The sequence below is a fragment of the Macaca nemestrina genome, chromosome 2, assembly GCF_043159975.1.
Source record: "Macaca nemestrina isolate mMacNem1 chromosome 2, mMacNem.hap1, whole genome shotgun sequence".
Taxonomy (NCBI): domain Eukaryota; kingdom Metazoa; phylum Chordata; class Mammalia; order Primates; family Cercopithecidae; genus Macaca; species Macaca nemestrina.
Window position 1 is genome coordinate 169,381,690 of NC_092126.1, and position 18,341 is coordinate 169,400,030.

The 18,341-nt window shown below is 39.1% G+C and overlaps 1 protein-coding gene and 1 long non-coding RNA gene across 54 annotated transcripts in view; one reads left to right on the forward strand and one right to left on the reverse strand.

The window, feature by feature from the left end:
• The window catches only part of LOC105470366 (zinc finger and BTB domain containing 20), an 814,500-nt gene that overhangs the window by 743,309 nt on the left and 52,850 nt on the right, over positions 1-18,341 (forward strand). For 48 of the 50 annotated variants that reach the window (XM_011722248.3, XM_011722238.3, XM_071089360.1 and 45 more), the window contains one exon: positions 16,668-16,768. The gene's annotated coding sequence lies outside the window, so the exon portion shown is untranslated. Of the gene's footprint in view, positions 1-16,667; positions 16,769-17,653; positions 17,735-18,341 lie in introns of all 50 variants that reach the window. The other 2 variants (XM_071089271.1, XM_071089270.1) reach the window with 2 other exon arrangements.
• Positions 1-18,341, reverse strand: part of LOC105470365 (uncharacterized) — a 71,141-nt gene that overhangs the window by 16,847 nt on the left and 35,953 nt on the right. The gene's annotated exons all lie outside the window — the stretch shown is intronic.

Genomic DNA, 18,341 nt, shown 5'->3' on the forward strand with positions numbered 1-18,341 from the left:
GCTTACAGCTCCACCATTTTAGAATATGGTGAGATATGCCAGAGCCCTACCATCTGTTTAATGGGCTAATTATGTTTACCACATGCCTACTTCACAGGAATACCATGAGCGAGGTTGCCAAACATCATACAAATATATATGTTTGTATATATTGATATATAAATATACACGTAAATAAAATTGTATACATATATAAAAGCATTCAGCATTTCTGAGTTTCACTCCATCTTTTACTCTAAAGAGAGACATCATGGCCCATCCCTTAAACCCAGCCAGGTGTTGTCAGAGTTTGTGAGGCTGTCGATGATAGAACCGTCAGACTGAGAGGGATCCTCTAACTGAGAGATTTAGAGGAAGTGAAACTCAAATTGTATACACATTCCTATGTCTTTGCCTATTTATCTATGCCCCATGTTCTCTGTACTAAAATTTAGACATTTTAGCTTCATAATTAATGCAGTTAAACTTTATGATACTGTATGTTGCTATATCCAGTGACTAAACTTCTTTTAAGAAACAGGATCTCTTCTCCTTTATTGGAAAAAAAAAAAAAAAAAAAAAAGAGGTCAGACTGTTTTAACACAATTCCCACAATTCCTCCTGTACATGGCTACAACTTTTCTCTTACATACCACAGCTTCTATATTGGGCTTGTTCTTAAAGCTAGGAATTTTTTTCCTCCTATGAGGACACTGCAACCCTTGACAGTCTTTTCTCTGGTATTCTCTGAGTGCTTCCTAGATATGTGATCTCAGTGACTCCAGTTATCACAAGGACTAATTTTCACTTGCTGTCCATGAAAATTATCGCTGGGTCAAACTAAGTTGCTTCTTGGAAATGGGGCTTATGCTACTTGTGAGTTGTGTCCAGAGGGAATTCTGAGCAGTAAAGGGAGGCAAACTGAGGGCATTCTAGGTGAAGGGAATTAAACCAGCAAAGAATCAGGGCACAGATGGAAAAGAGCGAGTCATGGGTAACCAGAGTGCCTAGTCAGGATATGATATAAGCTCCGGGTATTGGGTTTTCTGTGTAGCTCCTTTGTTTATGTAAAGCTAGCTCGGCAGGCTCTGGGCCTTCTTGGCTTTGAGGATGCACTGACCTGAGAGCTATGGGAAAAAGTAGCCATGTCTGTACACCAGACTATAAAGCCAATATGTAGCATTGTCTTTGAAAATGAAAAGCAATAACGTGAAACTATCATTGATATAAGATTTTATTTAGCCTTTTCTAAGATACCAGGGTATTTTTAAAACCTGTTTTCTTCCCCTCAGCATTAGGATGTTTTCTTATACTGCTTCAACTGAAGTAAATTATTCAAACAGAGCTGTTTTGTTTTATTTGTTTTTGTTTTTGCAGCTTTATGCTTACCAGGGACTTCATAAACAAGTTGGAAGAGAAAAAATAGCCAGGACATAAATATAGAAATAACCCAATCACATAAGCTTTCATGAGCATGGGTGAGGGCCTTGTGGGAAGGATGAAGAAAAATCTTTATTAGCACCAGAATGATCGTGATTACCTTAGGCATAAGTCTGATTTGAGAAGAGACATTGATATACAAAGAAAGGAAGGATTATTCCCCTATGATTTGTCCACGTGTACAAGGAAAAATAGCTTCAGTATTTACTATTTGACTTCTTGAGTCCAGAAACCTAATACTGCAAACTGCATCGGCACAGAGCAAGAGAAAGCAAGTATTTACCAAAGCAAGAGGAAAGAGGAATTGTTCTTTCATCTCTTCTTACTTTAGAATCATCAAATATTATTACTGGAAAGAATCTTAAAACCCATCTAATCCAACACTCCCACATTATATATAAGAAAAATGAGACTCAGGAGAAGTTTCATGACTTGCCCAAGATCACACAACAGATTACAAACATGCCTGGGGACCCACATATGATAGATACATGCCCTTCTTCAGTTTCACCGTAATCATTTTAGAGAATTATTTGACTTATCCCACCAATGTTGCTTTGTATATCTTGATTATCAACTGGCTTCTCAATTTTTTTGAAGTGAACTTTACTTTTTAATAACTGCCAGATTCTATAGCTGATTCTAAAAATTAAAATGTGTTCTCAGACATATCCCGAATGTTGTACAACTATGGAGAAGCTCACTAGATCAACATGTATGCCTCCTTATTTTATATGAATCCTGTAATACCTGTAAGCGTGGCCTGATCATATGAGACTCTTGAAGTTTCTAGAGTTCCAGATATTTGTTGGAGCATATAAATAGGTGAGAGCAGATTTACTCATTTACCCACTCTGAGTCCCTGAGACGTTCCTAAACTGCTGTGCCAGTAATTCCCACTGCCATCGATATCACCAGTTCCAACTATTACCAATGTGGCCCATTTCTACACACTGATTTCTTATTAGGTTCAAAACCAGCTGTACTTGGTGTTTTACTGATATTTTGTTCAGTGTTAGAGGAGAAAGAACATGGTGAGACTCTGGCATAGCCCAGCTCCCTTCTGTGAAGAGAGAGTCCCTCACTGACAATAGACAAGTCAATAAGTGGTTGTCTAAAGGGGTCGAAAAAAGTATCCACCATTTCTCTATTTCCAAAAAAAAAAAAAAAATGAATCATTTGAAAATATTAACTACAAGCTTCTGATGCAATGCTGTGTGGTTCGTTGTGCCACATATGGTTATGATGATCTACATGTCAGCTACAATCCAGAAATACTCTCATTGTTACAATGCAAAATAATATAATCTTCCACTTTTACATTTTAAATGTGTTTGGCCCACCAAGTCCTTGCTGAGGTACCAAACACCACTATGAAGGAACTGTGTGACATAGTGCTCTGAGATTTCAGGTGAGTATAATCATCTCCCAGATGCATAGAATAAGCCTGGGTTTTGAGGCAAAGAGGCAAACCTCCTGCTCTTCCAGAAGTCCAAACCATTCAGCAATATGTTCACAGTAGCTAGGGGGAAAAGCCTTTGTGAAGAAAACTGTTGTGTCTCATGGCTGTTTTTATTGAAACATTTAGTCCACCAGTTTTCCAACTCTAAGAACAATTTAATTCACAAAGCACATGAAATAAGCAGAAAAATCTAGTCCCCACAGCCATGTTCCACCTCTGTGATCGTCGTCGTGAGTTAGGGTGATTTAGTCATCAAGATTCCTGCTGTTCTGTGTTTGTATATTTGTGAGGAAAACCTAGAATTCATCCCCTTTAGAAGCTGTGTCCATATGGCATGCAGCAAAGACCATTAGAGAACAGTAGTAGGAGTTTTGTTATCAAATCCAGCCAGATTTGCAGATAGGAATAATGGGAAATCAGTATTTTTCCTTCCTCTTCCTCTCTCTTTTCCTTTTTAGTCTTTTTCTTTCTCCTATTTGCTGCTTCAATTCAATTCTCCTTTGTTTATGGATTTGGAGAGTACACCAAAAGCAAAGAAGCCAAGCAAATCCTGTTTGGAGGAAGCACAGCCGTTTTGACATGTAACATCTCATCATTCCTTTTTATATGCTTAAACAATTGAAGAGCATGTAGAATAGCCAGGTGCTGGTCCTCAAAGTGGGTGTGCCCTAAGACATTCTTTGGTTTGAACTAGTCTAGTCCACTGTTTCATGTTACTGAATGATCAAAACAGAAAAGAAAGTTTTTCTTCTCTGGTTCTAGACCAAATGACTGGCAGGATGTAATCGCCATCTGTAATTTTCTGTGAAGTCCTTCCCCAGTCCAATTTACATGCCATGTACAGCTACTTCGCTCTGAGAATGCACACTCAAAACATACAGCCTTTAAGTGATTTTTCCTAGGATGGGCCAGGTGAAGCAGTGAGGAAATGGACGTATATATGTTATACATTTATATTATTTTTCCTCACAAACTTTTAAACTTACTATCCAGCATCTATATTTTTTCTCAAATTGGTAGTTTCTCAAATTTCTTCTCAAATTTTTCTCAAATTGGTAGTTTAAAGAAAAACCTACCTTTGTGATTTTTCAAAAGTCATTTTTCAGCCTCTCCTATTATATTTTTTTTTCAGTAGTCACCTTAGTGGGTAGCTGAGTGGGGATCAGGTATAAAAAGACCTCATCGTGTATTACAAGCCAGAGAGTGTACTCATGGGAAAAATGTAAGTCCTCAGATGGAAAGTCATCTCCATCAAAGAAAGTGGCTCGGGCAACAGTGCCTGACATTACATAGTCTGCATGGTGGAACATTGCAGCCATGTTTTCAGTTGCTTTTCACTCTCTGGAATTTTATGCAATGATTGCAGCCAAGAACCTTTGTAATACCATTCTCTGGTCAGACAAAAAAGAGAGAAAAAAAAATCCTTTGAAAATTGAAGCTAGTTGATGCAAGCTAGTAGACAATCCAGTGAAATTTTCACCCCACTCTGTTTGTAGGGCTTGGGGTTTTTATGCAGTATAAGTGTGTTAGAGAAGGTGTCTGTCTGGTGTGGTTTGGGATACTTTGCTGTTTCAAGTACTTTAAAGAAGAATTCTTGTTTTCTACAGTTTATTAAACTAGCTGAGTTAAATATATTGCTTATCAGATCCCATGATGCGTGATTATTCAATATATTTTAAAATACAAAAAATTCAGTTGTGCTGTCCCCTTTCTCCTTCTGTCTCCTCCCTGTCTGTCTCTCTGCTGTGAAGCACTGGGAGTTGTGTGTGTGTGTGTGTGTGTGTGTGTGTGTGTATGTGTGTCTGGGAGGTAGACTGATTCCCTACCTGGAAATGGCTTGCTATTATTAGACGTTCAGTTACCAGGGGTTATGTAAGACAATTGAAGCTCTGTTTTTTAACAGAGACATGATTCATGCTGCTTGTAGTAACAGTAACCACCTCCAAACGAGACAGAAACCAGACACAGACAAAGGCTGGAGAAATCAATGCCGACTCGGTACAGCCATTCTCCTGATACCCTCTGCCTTTCAATCAGAGCACTTAGGTTATCGGGAGAGGAGGCTCCTGCTAATTCTGGATCTTTTTTTGTCTCTTGGGGCTGCCAGGTGAAATCATGTGGGCTGGAGCTGTGTACAGGAGAAAATGGGTCCTCAGGAGCAGTGACGTCTGACCTCCTTCCCTAGGGTCCCCCAGTGTTTCAGACACACCTGGAGGAACAGTGGTTGTCACCTGTGCTATGGCTCAGAACTCACTGTGGCTTCTACTCAGAAAGGTTGGAACTTCAGCATTTGGCTCACCCACTCAAGTAACTTTCCTCAAGTGATTCTCTGCAGCGTGCTGGGAGAGGAGAGAATGGAGTGGGATTTGAGCTGCTGCCAGTGCTTTATTATAGCTTCTCCTAAAACCTGAATGGAAGTGGACTGGCTGTCAGTTCCCACACACATTCGGGACCCTTTCCTAAATCTTCCAGACGACATTGATTCAGTACTCCACACTATACAAAGCACTTCCACATGGATCAGCTTATTTTAGCCTCACAACTTTATAAGATAGGCAAAGCATACGTTATTGTCAATACCATTTTGCAAGAGAGAGATTTTATAGCTTACAAGTATCATGCCATTCATTGATTCCTTGCTCATGACTTTATAAGTGAGAACATTAAGATTCACAAAAGTTAGTGACTTGACCGTGGTCATACGGCTAGTTCTTACCAGATCCAGGAGGACAAGGTAGATCTTCTGATTCTCCATCTAGTGCTCTGCCCCCGATTTGCTACAAAACTTGTTGGCAACCATGGCATTTTGGAGGGGAAAAAAGCATTTCCTGCTGAAAACCTTGGTTTTAGATTAAGTTCTACTACTCATTAGCTAGCCAGCTTAAACTGCCTTTTCCTTCCTCTTCACCCCATCCACCTCAATCTCCTCATCTATGCAACTCATGATAGGGAGAACCCATTTTTAGAGTGTTCGTGATAGTACCACATAATCTTTAACATATCTAAGTCAATATATATAAAGCATTGCCAATAGTATCTCCCTGCCCCCACCAAGAGTGAAATCCAGCAAAGAGATCCAGAGATCTCAGACTTCACCTAGAACATAAAAGTAAACTATTTATTTTTACTACAAAAAGAAGAAACTCAGATACTTTATTGCAGAAACCAAGAAACTGCCCATGGCTCTCTGAAAACAGCAGTCTTACCCCAGTGACCTGTTACACACCCAGTAGGCAGGCCACCCTTCATTTTCACTCTCAAATGTGTAAATTGCCCAGAAAGACAATTCTTAAGTATTGACATGACAGGAAAACATGTAGGCCATTTAGCTTCACCCACCCAATAATCTCCTGCAATAAAAATTCCAATTTAAAAATACTTATTGATTACTGCTAATAATCAACACTCTGATACACTGTTATGAATTTTAACTAAAGACTGACACAGAATTTTCTGTTTATGAAATTTTACCATTATCCTGCTATTTCACATGTTACACAATGCAATCTATACCTATTTTAAGATAAACATAAGTAAACATTCTTATTTATAAAAGTTTTTTATTAAATTTTTTGTTTGTATGCTGCTTTATATCCAGGAAGGTAGCAAAATACTCCACAGGTTATACTCCAATAAAATGCATTTTTTCTTCTGCTAAAATATGGAAGTCATTCGTTCCTGTAGTTTTAAGAAAGAAAGCTATACTTTTTTCTCTCACATAATAAAACTCCCCAACTAAGCATCAAGAGACCAAATTTCTAGTCCTAGACCCACTAAAAATTCACTATTAGGAAACCTGCTAAGTCCCAACTTCAGATAACATCTAATCTGAAAAACTCAGAGCCCCTTAACATCTAGTTATTACACACTAGCCTGAGACAACCTGCTCTGTGCTGTTGTGTGTTGTGTCAATAAAAGAGCTTTATGGGAAAGATGGAATTCATTGTTTGGGGTTTTATGTTGTGCCAGTCGTTGCCAAGCTGCCTTGAATTCACCAATGTAATGTGTCTCCAGACTGATTCAAAGAGATAGAATTTGGAATGTGACTAGAAGGCAGCAGCAGATTCTGTAAATAGTTGCTACACATTCTGTATACCAGGCACAACAGTACGCAGTGGAACCTTAGACAGTACTTACCCTGACTTCCTTATGTAGGAAAATATCCTTTTTCTTTTCATCAAGTTACCAGGATTTAATGATTATGAATGGTAATTCTACCATTGGCATGTTCCAGTGATTCATTTCATGGATCTCTTGATGTTCCTAGATTATTTTAACGTTATCTCCGTTTGGTGTTAACTAATGCAAATTCTTACTTTCACCTAAGAACAGAGCTGTCTTTGCTCTTCTATATCTAGCCTTTATCCAAATCCTTAGATACACATGGTATCATCTGCAGGGCAATGGCAGTGATGGCGGGTGGCGTTTCTTCCCAATATTGTGATGGAACATTTCGCCTGGGCTGTTAGCATCTTAAACTATCCCAATAGCTACAGAAATTGTGTTTTAAACCATCATGCCTTAATGCCATCTATTTCTGTTTATGTTAACCGATAACATGGTTATAACATCCTTCTATGCTCAAAACTACAGTATATGCTAAGGTCTCTGTAGTGTATAAAGCAAGGTTCCTGCCCAAGAGGATTTACACCCTCGCTAATAATATAGCAGACAGTCAGTAAACCACAACCATTTATTGAAGTACTTAAAAAGTGGCAGAAAACATTATGGGCTGAGGCAGTCTTCACAAGGGAAAATTTCATAAAGGATATATTTTTATATTTGGACCTTGAAGGAGAAGAAAGTCCTGTATAATTTTTTGAAAGGTGATAAAGGTATTCCAAGCAGTCAAACTGGTATCTACAGTAGCTCAGAGATACAAATGTGCTTAGTCTTTCTGACACCCTATAAGTTAACTAATTCAGACCATGTGGAGTATTGATGGAAAGGAAATCTGAGAGGACTCATTTGATAGGGAGTCAGTGAATTTCCGAGCCCAGGCTTAAGAGTTTGGAACCAGGGAAAATCCCTAAAAACATCTTTTCCCTAAGCATATTCTGAGGTTAAGTAAGTGTTCCATTAAAAAGGGGGATGGGGCAGTCTGTAATACAGTAAGCCTGGACAAAGATTAGGCTTCCAGCACCTTTAATATGCTATGTACACTTGCGAGTTTGAAAATAGAATATATAGGATTCAGTGTTTCCTAAACTTATTTGACCAAGGAACTTTGTTTGAGATGCATCTTGAAGTTCCAGTATGAAGCACACTTTAAGATATACCATCTGAAAATATTTTTGAAGGACAGGAGTTGAATGCAGGACCAAAAAAACTATGTTGTGATGATTAATCTAGTACTGTTAGAAATGGATATGCTATCAGCTACAGAGAAAGTATCCTTGATTGAAACCAAAGGAAGATAAACAGAAGTAGAAGGAATAACCTTCAAGTTATGAAGGGAACATGGGAAAAGATATATCCTGAGGAAATAAAATAATGAAAATTCAGAGATATTAGAGGAGATGAGAGCTAATACACTTACTACGCTGCATGCTGTAGATCCTTTTATTAAAGTAGGATGCTAGCTCATCAACTGAAAAAGAGAATGGAGAATGGGACTTCATAAAAGTAGAACTAACTAAGAAAAACTGCCATAGGTTGTACCTGGAAACAGTGGGCAGAAGCATAGATCCAGGTGGCATGCATATGTAGCCTTTTGTTCTGAGAATGGGATGATATGGATTCATGGTTGATGAATGTAAAAGGAGGCACTGCACATAGAAGGTTAGAGAAGAAAGGATATCTGCAGGGTTACTGAGGGCAGTGTTGAAATGGTTGATCATGGGGCCAGTTTGTCCAGATCAAACTAGACAAATACATCTGATAGGGCCACCTGGGGCCTACTAATGAACCAGCTGAAAACGTAGGTTCCTTGGGCTTCTGGGAAAGTGAGTTCACTAGCTGGATGTGGAACATTTGACGTCAAATGTGAGGCTTCAAAAGAATAATTTAGAAGGAGTATGAGAGCTAAGAAAAGGGGTGGTTAAGTCTGTTGAAAAGAAGTGGTAATGAGTTTTTGGATTAAAGTATTAACATAGGGAGGGAAAACATAAATCAAGTGTAGAAGGTTTTGAGAAATTTCAAAAAACATTCAAGAAGGCATGAGAGGGCCATGAAGAAGAACCTAGCCTAAGCCAATGGTGAGGACCACAAATGAAGAGGAGTGGAGCGAAGGCAGATCTGTGGTTTGGTGATTGTGAGCCCAGTGTAGGTTAAGCTCTAGAACATGTGGTTAGAACCTGGCCCTTAACTCTACTTTGCTACCCTCTGCCTTCATGACTGATGGCCAATAACTGTACCTTTCCTAAGTATCAGTTTCACCTCCTTCATCTATAAAATAGGAGTATAATCCCCAACTTCAAAGAGTAATTGTAAGAAAATAAAGTTATCTGTGAAAAGGCACAATGCCTGCCACACAGTAAGCATTTGGTCAATAATAGCCAAAGTTACTATTGAAGTGATGGGAGCAGGAAAAGGAAAAGATGTTCACTTTGGGAACAGTGACAGAGTGTGTTATCTGGAGTAATGCCACTGTGATGTTTCTCTGTACCTTTTTTCCATTTACCACAAACTATAATGGTTAATCCAGAACACATACTTACTGCAAGAGGTAAGGTATAGGAAACCTGATAATACCAAATAAAATACTGTGTCATAAATCATGCTCATGTTAGAATTCTTATTACAGAGTTTAAAATGATCTTATTGACATGACCTGTGGCAGGCTTTCTGGACAAGAAGGTTCCAGCATCCAGTGACATAATAGAGGGGTTCCCATCACCAGGCCAGATTCATTAAAACCAGAAATTCATGATTTTGTGTGTGTGTGTGTGTGTGTGTGTGTGTGTGTATGTACATGTACTCTGATCCAAAAGATCTCGTATTTTAAACAAGAATCAACTGTATCTGATAATGCTAAGGCTCATGGCATGGGATGTGCAACTTGTATTAACAGAGTTTATAAACTGTCAAAGAGGAATCAGGAGGTCTCTATGGAGAAAATTAACATAGATTTAATGTGACAAACAGTGGGATTGTGATTCCATGTTGTGTTGGCAGGGCTATCCCAGGGGTCTTCAAGCCATCAGAGGTATTTCTTATGGACATGGGTATTAACTAGTGATTAATTAAGGAACTAAAATCTAAAAAGTAAAATAGTTATCACAGCATCAGTAAGCTGAAGATGGTGTTCCTGATTAGTTTATCTGGCCATGATGTCTTTGGTGCCTTATTCATTAAATGGTTTTCTCACGAGTTTCCAGAGAGGTGGGATTGGTGATGTAGACTTGGGAATTTGTTTCAGGTAATTAGATAAAAAGTTAAAAGTCAAATAGACTTCCTTAACAGGTGTAATGGTTTAACAGGTTGATGAGCTGCTTAATTCCCACATCTTCCTTCTCAGGGGACAGTTAGAGTTTTAAGGGACCTTAAAAATCATAAAACCAACCTCCTCTTTTTACAGATAGAAAAGCTGAGCCACCTAGAGGTTAAATGTCCCATCTGAGGTCATCAGCTAGTCCTGATTTCACTTTCTCTTTTCTTATCTTACACTTTATAACTCTTCCTTTTTTTTCTAACATTGTATCCCCCACAGTGACCTCTCTGCTAATTATTTCTTAGATGTATCCTTTTTATGAAATTTGCTGTGCCTCAAATTATGATAGTGGGCCTTTGCCAGTTAGTAACCCATCCCCACTAACTCACCACTACATTTGGGGCAAAGAAACGAGGGAAGTGGAACAATTTTAAATTTACTATGATCTTTGAGACAGCTTTATCTTCACCTGGGAATTGCTGTTAGACAATTAAGGTTAGTAAAGCTCATTGAATTTCTCAGAGGGAAGGTGTTATTTGAATTATTACCAGATAATTATTGTTAAAAATAACAATAATGTAAAAAAATAGGAACTTTGCATGTTAGAGACATTATCGTTTTGAATTTCCAGAGAGAGGGGAAACCCCTTGGGGATCTAAAAACAATTTTTTGACAATGTGCTCTATGCTAGAAACTCCTTGAATTCTGTGTAATGCCTGATGACCTGACAAACTGGCCCAGAATCAGAAGCCAGTCATCTGGCTGTGTGAACTGTTAGCCAAGTTATTTGGCTTGAACTGCTCCTTCAAAAACAGCCCTAGGAGAAAGTGGAGTGTCAGGCCAAAGACCTGCGGTCCCAGACCAGTAGCATCAGCATCACCTGGGAGCTTGTCAGAAATGCAGGATCGCAAGCTCCACCCCAGATATGCTGAATCAGAAGTCCTGGGTGATTCATTTGTTCATTAGTGTTTGAGAAGACTGATAGAAGACATTCTCATCTTCAGTTAGAAACGGGGGGCGGGGAAGGGACTACACTTACTGATAGTTTTCTGAAATATTTCCTTCTCCTGGAGTCTGTGCTCCCAGATATTTCCAGTGGCTCTGAACCATCATGAAAATAAGCATCTTCCTTGTGCTGTGATCACAGTGGGAACTAGCAATGTGTCCCGTGTCCAAGCTGCATTGGAACAGTTGTTATATAGTGAGAAGAGCACAGATTTAGAATCCGAGAGATCTGGGTTTGGATTCTGGTCTCACCATCCAGTAGCTTTTTAAACTTGGACCTGTTACATAAACTCATTAAATCTCACTTTTTCTTATCTGTAAAATGGGTATACTAAAACATACACCATAGCATTGCTATGAGGCTTCAACAAGAACATACTCATTTATAAAAATGCCTGGTGTAGTCCCTAATAAAATGTAGACATCCAATAAATGCTAGTTGTTATTGTTACTATTACCTTTCTTGTAAACTTTAATCATGAACTTCCCATCTATAATTTTAGAATGATTTGGTGTGATTTCCTAGGAATGGGACAGGCCATACTCAAAGTTGACATCTGCAGAAAGTTCCTTACAGTGATATGTGGCAGTGTATTTCATAACAGCTCTGCTCTCTAAGGGCTTTCAAGACAGATCTGCAGAAACGTCAACAATGAAACGGGCTGAAGAGAAGTGACCTACTGTCTGTTCGCCTCTGACACCATCAGGAAACTTGCCAGCTGGGTTCCAAGAGCAGATTCTTTATTACAGTGATGATGTAAGAAGCAGAGACAACAGCTGGATTTTCAGGTTCTAGGGAGAATTTGTGGCATCAGCAGCCCCTCAAAATTATCTTTTGACTTAAAAACCGAGTGCACTGGATGTGAAAGTCATTAAAAGAGAATAAATGTGAAACCCCATGAAGTCATTCTCACTGAGTCTTTTTTAGAGTGTAACCACCCTTTAAGCAATGAAACATGACACACTAGGCAGTGGTTCTGATTAATAGACACTCAGGTGTGTACTAAGGCAAAAGGGGAAAAAAGAGGGAGCTAGGTGACAATTTGCCAAAAAATGAAAGGAAGATTATAGCAGCAGGATGTGGGGCTGAGAAAGAAGGATTTAATTAAAGGACAGACATATTATGGTTGTATTAATTATAAAATGCACAATTTAAATCAAATGTTAGATATATTTAAAATGTACATTTATGTAATTACACAAAGGATTTGTAAATTTGCCAGATAATTTTTCACTGCAGTGTACTATTGATGAGTGATTTCCTTTATCATTTTAATGTAGTTGCCAGGGGGCAAAAGTAGAAGGAAGTTCTATCTGGTGAAGTGTCGATAATCTGTCCAGCCTTATGACGGGTTAGAAAGAACAGTGAAGAGCTCTTGAGCCCATTTTGCTGTTTGTGTGGCAGCTGGGGTGATGCTGTTTAATGGATGTCTCAATGCATAGCATGGCTCCACCATACTGGCCAAAAAGAGTTTGATTAATACTACCAAGGTTTTCCTCTGGTGAGTAACAGTGAGTCAAGCGCTCACCTGGGAGATGCAGATGAAGTCTTGTAGTATTGGAGCTAACATTTAAGAGCTGAGCTTTTCTGGCCAAGTAATAATTACTGAGATTCCCTGGAAAAGTCTGTTTTCCTCACCTAGGTAAACACTATTATCCCCACAGCATGTTTTGTTGGGCTTTTCATCTTTGGGTGAGAGAAAATGATTCTGTTTGAGGATAAGGATAGAGAAGAGAAACAACTAATGTTTCTTCTACTACAAGAGAATAAGGCAAGAAAATTTGAACAGACTCGGAGGCAATTGTCTATGCATTTCTATAAGTAAAGTAGTAATATAAGGAAAAACAAGTAAACATTTAAACAAACCTGGAGAATGAGTACTAGGCTAACGTAGGTGGAAAAAGAAGTGTTACTGTGGCATAACAGCAGATTGCCGATAGTTTGTTTCTGTAAAGTAATGAATTTAACCATAGAATGACTCTGCATGTTTTCACCAAGAACTCCAGCTGAACCCACAGCTTTTCCAAAGCGTGAGAAATGTCTTTATTCTTATTTTCAGCCTGAGTTTATCACCCCAGTGGTATTTTTAACATTTTATTTGTTTTTTGTTTTTGTGGGTACATAGTAGGTGTATATACTTCCGGGGTACATGAGATGTTTTGATAGAGGCACGCATGTGAACTAATCACATCATGGAGAATGGGGTATCCATCCTCTGAAGCATTTGTCTTTTGTGTTACAAACAATCCAGTTACCCTCTGGTAGTTATTTAAAAATGTACGATTAAGTTATTATTGACTATAGTCACTCTGTTGTGCTATCAAATAGTAGGTCGTATGCATTCTTTCTATGTTTTGTATCCATTAACCATCCACACCTCCTCCCCAGTGGTGTTGACTGTATTGTCATTATTATTTCTGCTGGTAATGTTAGAAAAGTTTGCTTCCTTGTTTTTTAAATCCACCATCATTTTTTAGACATTATTTCACTATAAAAGTTATTTATTCGTTCGGTTTGTTGAAGCAAATAAATGAAGCAAGTTTGTTATTTTTTGGAACACAATGTATTTTTGCAGGTTACACACCCCAACCTCCCTCTCTCTGGTCTTGTCATTATTGATGATCTGCTGGGCCTATTGGTGCCACGTAAGCACTGATAAATATTAGTCTGTGGCCTTTTATGTCTGTTATCCTTGCCCAGCCACTAACAAGGATGTGACCTTGAGCAAGTCAGTTCCCTTAATCTCTTCATCTGAAAAATGAGGGGGTTGAAGTAGATGAGTTTTGAGGTCTTTTCAATTTAGTTCCCATTTCTATGACTCAAGGCAAGAGTGTTTATTCTTTTTAAATTCGTTTCAGCAGATTATCAGCCCTAGTGCAAACTTAACATGCAAGAAATCATGGCCCACTATAGGGTACTCGGAGTAAAAATTGCCTCAGCTTTCAAAGAGCTTATGAAGAGGGAAGACAAATTACACAAATAACCATTCGAATTGGTAGAATATGCAAAGGGAGTAGTACAGAATGTGCTCATAATATTTAAGAAAGGCAATCTCCTTTGTGAAATGCTTCATAAGTGAGGTGGCATTTGGATGGCCCTTGAAGAAGCTACATGTAGACCTTGAAAGAAGGGAAGAAATACTATGAACATGGTGGGGAAGAGTAGGACTACTGGAGTGTAGAATGGAGTGTAGAGATAAGAGTAAGAAACTGGATTGGGCTACACTGTAGCAGCTTTGAATACCAAACTGAGAAGTTTGAATTTAATCCAATAAGCAAGGAGGACTGTAAGCAAAGAAGTGATATGTTTAGAAGGGCACTTTAGAAAAATTAATGTAATGTTTGTGTGAAGGACGGATAAGAGGTAAAGAAAAACTGGAAAAAGTGAAACCAGTCAGGAGTCTTTCATAGATGTCCTCACGGTAGTTAGCAAAGGGAGAAATAGGGGTTAGTATAGAAAACAGGTATTGATTCAGGAATCATAATCAGAGTAAAATCCACCGGATTTGGCAGCTAATTGGATATGGGAAGAAAAAAAAACCAGAAGAATTAAAGATGACTCCCCAGCTGAAGGCCCACGTAACTGGTTGAAGAGAATACCAATGGCAGGAAATGGGACATCTAGAGAAGAAACAGATTTTAAAGGAAAGACAATGAATTCAGTTCTAAACTTTCTGAGTTAGAAAAGCCTGTGTAGTATTTGATGGAGATGTGAGCTTCTCCAAGTTAGAGACCCTGTTTTATTCATCCGGGTGCCTCGTAGATACTATATAAACACTGAATGAATGGGCAGAGGAACAAATGAACCAATAACCAGCTGTTATTTAGAATGTGGTGTGCAGCTCTGTAGAAAAGCTAGAACTAAAGATAGCAATGTGGATGCTCTCCATGGAGAAGTGATTGTTGAGGTCAGGGAGGGCTGGGGAAGACAAAGCCTGAGGAGAGAATCTAGAGGAATGTCTACATTTAGAGAACAGAAGGAAGAAAAGAAGCAGTGAAGAAGGCAGAATAGCAGACTGAGGTGTAGGAAAAAAATTAGGGTAATTCAGTGTCCTCAGGGTTAGAGGCTGTGGAAGAAAATGGAGCATTTGCAGTGAAGGACAGAGTGAATGTTCAGAACATGCCCAGATCAATGGGTGTCACTACAATAGGTTAAGAACTAAGCAATAAAGAGAGAGAGACTGAAGTGGAATCAGGAATATCAGAAATGTGGTAAAAGTATACAGTGGAACACTATGCAGCCTTCAAAAAGAAGGAAATCTTGTCATTTGCAAGAACATGGATGAATCTAGAGGTCGTCCATGATATATGGGGAAAAAATATGCTCTTTTTGTACTAGAAAAGCCAGGCACAGAAAAACAAATACTCACTTATATGGGGAATCTAAAAAAGCTTAATTTATAGAAGCAAAGATTAGAATGGTGGCTGCCAGAGGCTGAGGAGACATCAGCCAAAGGACACAAAACTTCAGTTAGGAGGAATAACTCCAGAGATGTACTGTACATCCTCATGACTATCATTAATAAGAATGTAGTATATATTACTGAGAGTAGGTTTTGAAGTGTTCTCACTGTGAAAAAATTATAAATACATGAGGTAATTCTTTTTTTTTTTTTTTTTTTTTTTTTTTTTTTGAGACGGAGTCTTGCTCTGTTGTCAGGCTGGAGTGCAGTGGCGCGATCTCAGCTCACTGCAACCTCCGCCTCCCTTTAAGTGATTCCCCTGTCTCAGCCTCCTGAGTAGCTGGGACTACAGGCGTGCACCGTCACGCCTGGCTAATGTTTTGTATTTTAGTAGAGACGGGGTTTCACCATGTTGGCCGAGATAGTCTCGATCTCCTGACCTCGTGATCCACCCACCTCGGCCTCCCAAAGTGCTGGGATTACAGGCGTGAGCCAGCACACCCAGCCGGTAATGCATATTTTAATTAGTTTGATTTAGCCATTCCACTATGTATACATGTATCAAAACATCATGTTTTATACCATGAATATATACAATTTTTATGTGTGAATAAAAAATAAATATAGTAAATGAAAAAAAAGAAAAGGATACTAGAAGAATCAACTGTGACAAGGTTGAAGGACACTGTTTCTACTTCCTTCCCCCACTTTCACCCACAACTCAGCTTCTAAGTCAGAACCACAAAATCAGCTCCGCCCACACTGACAGGGTACTGTTGATGTCCCACGCTGCACAGGCAGTTAGGGGAAAGCACTGAAAATGGAGCCTGGACAACATCCTCTCCATTCTCCCTTCCCTAACTTGCCATTTTCTGGTACAAAGATGTAGAACCAACAAACCAACCTCTCACTGAAGTCCCAAAGTTCGTTCTTATCAAAATAAATAATTGCCATCACCATCACCTGTTCACTTAACTACCTTATTTTTGTTTTTTGTCTGATCTAGATGCAGCCGCTCTCTGTTCCCTGCCCCAATGAACATCTGCACTAGGCCCAAGCCTTGGAGTAATTTACCTGAAGAGTGACACCATTTATTTTGAAACTACTGTGAGTACATTATGTCTCCAATAAAACACTTCTTAGTTCACTTTGTTTAGTTAAATACACACACACACACACACACACAGAGAGAGAGAGAGAGAGAAAATTGTGAAAGCAGGCAAAATTTTAGATGGCTTCATTTCTTGGATCAGCAGGGTAACCAGACTCAGTCCTGAGGTGCCCACAGCGGTTCTCAACTTCCCGGCTGCAATGCACACCATGTGCAGCATCATTCCCTCCTGGGCAGATGGCTGTGCCAAGCTGTATCTGAGCACACCTTGCAGGGACTGGTGCTGTTCTGCTTGGTCATCTGTGCCTCTACCTGTGGTGGTAGCAGCTCCTCCTAATCTGTTTGCTTCTCATCATCCTTCTGTGTCACTGTTGAATCTCACGGTAGCTTGTCATTTCATGCCACCTTGGTCAAATCTGTGACCAGCAGCTTTGCTTGCTTTGATTTAACTATTTTTTGAGCTGCAGCCCATGCTGTTGTCTCCTTGTTGCCCTTCCCTTGGAGCTCTGGGCTCCTTCCACCACATCTCTAAGCTGCTGTATCCAGCTCACCTCTGCTCTCTGGATGTATGGGTCTGTGTAGTTGATTTAGTTCCTGCTATGCAAGGCATTTATGTAGGAGAAGTACAGACCTTGCAAGGAAAGGTACAGAAACAATTTGGGGTAGGAGATATGATACCTATGGGAAAATACTAATGAAAGATCGATATCAAGTATTCATTCATCATTGCTAAAATAACAGATGAATATATGCTATTTTCCACTAGAAAAGCCAGACATTTGAATTATTTAGAAGTTCTGCATGCAAAATAACTGAATTATACATTTTGAAACAATAACTAGTTGTTATATTCACAAGTTTTCCTATATGTTATGAGGCAGGTAATGGGATGGTGTTTTACAGACTTCTATGTTACTGGAAAACGCTAAAGCTGGGAGACTAACATCCCTCTTAGGCTTCAGGTAGGATGTTTACATTTGTCTTTCTGTGTCTTTAGCTATTCTGGCATAAATCGAACCCAAAGGGATGAAGCCAGAGTTTTGTTTTATTTTGTGTCACTCTTTTACCTTTAATGCTTCCAGTCAACTGAATCATAATTGATGGTAGCTGATGTGTAGGTGATAGACAGGCCTGCCTTTCCAGGAGGGGAATGTGTTCTGTAGTGCGAATAGGGCTGGGGTACTGGGGACTAAAGACATGACAAAAAAAGATCAAACGTAGTTTCTTCAGTCCACGCCCACACAAGGAACTTACTTATATATGCCTTCATTCATCCTTAAGTTCAAGTGCAAGGAATACCTGAGAAATTCCCACATCTGGATAGTTTTCTGAGTTTTTCTTCATCACAGAGTAACTATGCTGATACAGATAACACAGCCTTACTATGATGCAGACGGGTTTCAAAGTTTCTATATCCTTTAAGAGGGAAAAGAGTTCTTATCACTCTTACCTTCCTGTGCTACAGAGAACCCAGATCCAGACCTAGAAATCAGGACCTGATGTTGCCTACAAATTACAGAGAAGTCTACAAGTGAGCATTTATTTCTGTCATAGGAAGTATTTCATCTG